The sequence below is a fragment of the Macaca mulatta genome, chromosome 8 (assembly GCF_049350105.2).
Source record: "Macaca mulatta isolate MMU2019108-1 chromosome 8, T2T-MMU8v2.0, whole genome shotgun sequence".
Classification (NCBI taxonomy): Eukaryota; Metazoa; Chordata; class Mammalia; order Primates; family Cercopithecidae; genus Macaca; species Macaca mulatta.
Genome location: NC_133413.1, coordinates 105,350,885 through 105,356,491, shown reverse-complemented (window position 1 = coordinate 105,356,491; position 5,607 = coordinate 105,350,885). Strand labels below are relative to the sequence as shown.

The following is a 5,607-nucleotide window of genomic DNA, read 5'->3' as shown; positions in this document are numbered from 1 at the left end:
GGCACAAGAATTGCTTGAACCCCGGAGGCAGAGGTTGCAGTGAGCCAAGATCTTGCCACTGCATTCCAGGCTTGGCTACAGAGCAAGACTCTTTCTCAAAAAAAAAAAAAAAAAAGCAGTCTGGAGGTAAGGAACCTAGGACTATCAGAGACTCAGCCTCCTCCTGTCTTTCTATCCTGTCCATTTTAATGTGCTGGACATAAGGTGGCTGCTGTGCCTCTGAGCACTGCGTATTTGTTCTGGGCAGGAAGAAGCAGAAAGAAAGAGTTGAAGAGCCAACTCTATCCCTTTTCATCAGGAAAGCACAGTTGTCCTAGAAGACTTTTGCTGACATCTCATTGGCCAGAACTATGTCACATGGCCAACCCTAGCTGGAAGGGAAGCTGAGAAGGGGAAGGCAAGGGACAAAGTGGAGAAGTGTTGGTGTGAATGAGAAAATTCTTGGGCCTCACTCCAGACCTACTGAATCAGAAATGCTGGGGACGGGCGCCCGCAATCTGTGATACAACAAGCTCTCCAGGGGATTTTGATGCAGCTGACATTGGAGAATCATAGCGAAATATGAAGGTCAGTATTATGGTAGGAAAAAATCCTGGACTAGAATTCAAATCAATTTCTTGGTACAAGTTTTGTTACTGGCTAGCCAAGAGACCTTAGTTTCCTGTCTATAAAATGGGAGTAATAATGGTTGCTCTAGGCTGGGTGCAGTGGCTCATGCCTGTAATCCCAGCACTTTGGGAGGCCGAGGCGGGTGGATCACAAGGTCAGAAGTTGGAGACCAGCCTGGCCAATGTGGTGAAACCCTGTCTCTACTAAGAACTACAAAAAAATTAGCCAGGTGTATTGGTACGCGCCTGTAGTCCCAGCTACCGGGGAGGCTGAGGCGGGAAAATCGCTGGAACCCGGGAGGCAGAGGTTGCAGTGAGCGTAGATCGTGGCACTGCACTCCAGCCTAGGCAACTGAGCGAGACTCTGTCTCAAAAGAAAAAGAAACAACAATAATGGTTGTTCTGACTTCATTCTCTGAATTGTTGTGAGGACCAGTTTAAACGACGCAGATGAAAACATGTTAAAACTATAAGTCATTAGACAATTGTACTGATTTTAAAATGGTGAAAGTTCTTACTGAATGAATGAAAGGTTGGAGGAGTTTTGTATGAGGTAGGCCTAGAGCTCAAAGACAAAAATGAAATGTGAGAGAGTGTAGTGGTGAATTTTATGTGTCAGTGAAGAACACTGATGAATAAGAGAAAAAATTTTCTAATTGGGACTGAGTGGTTTATTTTGCTTCTCTGTATTGTTGGTCAAAATTCCAAAAGAATGATAGTCTCTTGACACTGTTTCTGTGTTCAGAGATGATTGCATATAATTAATAAAAGGCCAAAAATGTCTATATGCTGGCCTTTTAGAGTTTTGGTCTCTCACAAGACATTTTCTTGGGTAATAATGATACAGCAATCTTGCAATGGCCTTGTCACAGTTTATGTAGCTGACGTGTTGGGCAGAGTGCAAATGCCTGGGAAAAGCAAAGCTACTCGTAAAAGGTACAACGGGTTTGTTCGAAAAGTTACAACAGACAGGGACAAAAATAGAAATTGAAACCACAGACGTTCAGAATACACTGTTATCAAAAACAAATGTTTGCAGCAGCTCCAGTGGTTGCTGCTACAGGTGGTTTCCATGAGAGGAAAGAGGACATTGACATACATGGTTTCAAAACAAACACTTTGGAGGATGATGAAATGGAGCATTTAGCAGAAAGGGAGGTAAGAAGATGTGAAACAAATGAAAGGGATTTAGCATTCTGCCATCTGGAATAAAAATACTGAGATGTCATTGTCTGTGCACCAAGCAAGGCATCCATCCTTTACTGTATTAAAACTGCTCACTCAATTCCTTGTTCATTCGTTCCACAACAGCCACCCATATAACAGACATGGAGCAGTTTCCACCGGATGAACTTAGACAAGTCATCAGCTGCTAACGAGGCACCAGGGAAGGCCCAGTCATATCTACATTTGCCTTCAGATAACCTTTATGGGTTTGGAAATTGCCATGATGAAAATAGCAGAGTCGTACTGAGGTTGGGAGTTTGACCTGTCTATTCAGGTGAAAACCACAATGTCAAGAAGGAAACGTTGGCAGCTGTGTGAAAACACCAAAACCAGTGAGTTGCACATCTTCAATGGATGAATTATACAGCATGTGAATTTTATCTCTATAAAGCTGCTACCAAAAAAAAAAAAAGGAAGTGTTTTTAAGGCAAAGATCTGGTGACACAGAGGCTGTGCAGGAGCTAAGAGACTTTGTTTGTATATGTATCGGTTAAGTTTGTCTGCACAAAATGTGAAGCCAAGGTTTACTCATTGATTGATCTGTTTACATCTGGACTCTGACATGCAAGTGCTGTGATAAGACAGTTTGTAGAAGTAAAATCACAAAACCACGTGCTCCTCGGTGCTAGGGACAGAGAATATAATCTGCACATGAAAAGCTGAAGAGATGTCAACATCCGAAACTGGTGGGGACCCAAAGCCAAGGTCAGTTCATACAAACAGGCCAGGCTAGACATGGTGGCTCATGCCTATAATCCCAGCACTTTGGGAGGTCAAGGTGAGAGAATTACTTGGGCCCAGGAAGTCGAAACCAGCCTGAGCAACATAGTAAGATCTCATCTCTACAAAAAATTAAAAAATAAAAATAATAGCCTGGCGCGATGGTATGCACCTGCAGTCCCAACTGCTCAGGAGGCTGAGGTGAGAGGATCACTTGAGCCCAGGAGGTCGAGGCTGCAGTGAGCCATGAATGTGCCACTGCACTCCAGCCTAGGAAACAGAGCAAGACTCTATCTCTAAAACAAACAAACAAACAAACAAACAACAACAAAAATTGGCCAATGCTAAGTCAGGGATTCAAAATATTCAACCACCTTTGGAACTGGACTTCCTAAGGGTGTTTTAGTTGTCAATCAGGCAAATGGAGTCTTATCTGTTTGTCCTCTTCCCCTTCCAAGAACCCACTGATCTCCTTCCTCCTCTTCAAGTCTTGAGTACCTAGTATGTAGGTAGCCAGGACAGCTGTAATTTGATAAGTGAATACGTTTCCTCCTTTACATCCTGGGAGATTGTTATGGTTATTGCTGCTCTCAAAGACAGGAATTGAAATGCAGCTTGGTTGGACTGAAGAGTCTTGGAGTAAGGATTCCTGAGGTCAAGTGCCGGCCCCATCATTCACAGGTTATGTGACCTGAGTAAGTCATTGGATACCTCTTGATCCCATCCCTTCTCAGTTACTCAGGCTTTGCTACCGTGATCACCCCCTCTTGCCAGCAGCCAGTTTCAGCTTCTCTGCCATACCGTTCTTACCAGCAATACCAGTAGTTGTAATTCCCAGAGTAAAAGCCCAAAGTAAAGACAAAACCTCCCTGCCTTCCCATTCACATCTAGTTCCACTTTGATCTTTTGCTTTCCTTAACAACAAAGTTTCTAAGGAAAGAATTGCTAAGTGTTATGGACTGAATTGTGCACCTCGCAAATTCATATGTTGAAGCCCTAATCCTTTGCACTTCAGAATGTGACTATATATGGCTGGGCGCGGTGGCTCACGCCTGTAATCCCAGTACTTTGGGAGGCTGAGTCTGTTGGATCACCTGAGGTCAGGAGTTTGAGGCCAGCCTGGTCAACACAGTGAAACCCATCTCTACCAAAAATACAAAAATTAGCTGGACATGGTGGCATGTGCCTGTAATCCCAGGTACTCGGGAGACTGAGGCAGGAGAATTGCTTGAACCCAGGAGGTGGAGGTTGCAGTGAGCTGAGATCGTGCCACTGCACTCTAGCTTGGGCGACAGAGGAAGACTCCATCTCAAAAAAAAAAGAATGTGACTATATATGGAGATAGGGCTTTGAAAGAAGTGATCAAGAGGTCATCAGGGTGGCCCCTAATCCAGTATGACTAATGTCGTTACAAGAAGAGGAGATTAGGACGCAGACAACACAGGCAGAGCATGTGGGGACACAGGGAAAAGACAGCCATCCACAAGCCAAGGAGAGAGGCCTCAGCAGAAACCAGCCCTGACAACACCTTGATCTTGGACTTCCAGCCTCCAGAGCTATCAAGAAAATACCTTTCTGTTCTGTAAGCTGCCCAATCTGCAGTTCTTAGTTATGGCAGCTCCAGAAGTAAATGCATTTAGACCTTCTATGTCTGCTTCCTCACCTCCAGTCTCTCTTTCTTGTGATTTTCCTCCGTCTTTTTAACCCACTCCAGTCAGGACTCCATGGCCACCAACACTCCTCACAAATTCCCTGTGCCAAAGTCACCACTGACCACCATCTGTCGTGCTGGACCCCTGCTGACTCCAGTAGGGCTAGCACCATGTCAGAGAGGCTGAAGAAGAGACCTGGAGACAATGAACGAGACGTAGGGTTTGTTGGGTGGATTTACAAACAGGGATGGTCCAATGGCAGTGAGCTGGACAGAAGCACCACCACCATTTGTAAAAAGCATGCAGTTTGTATGGCATTTCCACTTAGCAACCTCCACCTAGCAACCTTCATTTAATCCCAAACAAAGAGCCTCTTTCCCCTGTACAACCCTCATTCCAAGAGGTGGCCCGGGGGTTCAGATGTCCTTCATGAATAATGAGTGAATTTCTGGGTTGGCCACTTCCACATTCCTCAGCTTGTAACTCCAAACACACATCTTCTTAGACTACAAGGTCATTCTCAGGGTATGTGTAAGTGAAGTTATTGCTATCAGTACATCTGCTGTAGACCATCTTGCTGGATCTAGAAGCCATCTCGCTGTTCTCATCGTATCTGGCTTCTCTGCAGTTGGTCATACTTTCCTTCCAAAGACAGTTTCAGTACTTGGATCAGGCCACCATGCTGTCTTATTTTCAGTCACCCCATTGGCTGTCCCTTCTCACTCCTCTTGGCTGGATATCCCTTATCTTCTTTCTTCTAAATGTCAGAGCCCTGGGCCCAGCTTTCAGCCCTTTCCTCTGTCCATAATCTCTCCCTAGCTCCTTCCATCTTGTTCTATGGCTATAAATATTAAAACTGATAAGTTACACATTTACATCACCACTCCCACCTCCTCTTTGAGCTCCAGACCCAAATATTCAATTGCCCTGGAACTTCCACCTGGATATAAAAAGCATTTCAAGCTCAATGTGTCTCCCTCATCCTTTCTTTGTTTCTCCCCATTTTTTATTTTTAGAGATAGAATCTCACTTTGTCATCCAGGCTGGAGTGCAGTGGCATGATTTTAGCTCACTGCAACCCCCGCCTCCCAGGTTCAAGTTATTCTCTTCCTCAGCCTCCCGTGTAGCTGGGATTACAGGTACCTGCCACCACGCCCAGGTAATTTTTGTATTTTTTAGTAGAGACGGGGTTTCACCACATTGGCCAGGCCGGACTCGAACTCCTGACCTCAAGTGATCTGCCCACCTCGGCCTAACAAAGTGCTGGGATTACAGGCATGAGCCCCTGTGCCTGGCACCCATTCCCTTTAATAGCATCATTGTTCACCGTGTGTTATCAGAACCCCAAGCACCATCCTTGATTCTCTTTCTCTCACACTTCACATCAGTTCACTAAGCAG

General features: G+C 45.0%; 1 long non-coding RNA gene across 1 annotated transcript; it reads left to right on the top strand.

Moving 5' to 3' along the window:
- Positions 1-363: 363 nt before the first annotated feature.
- On the top strand, positions 364-1,973 carry LOC144330824 (uncharacterized). Its single transcript, XR_013397344.1, has 2 exons — positions 364-567; positions 1,920-1,973. It is a non-coding gene; the product is annotated as an uncharacterized LOC144330824 (long non-coding RNA).
- The last annotated feature ends 3,634 nt before the right edge of the window (positions 1,974-5,607 follow it).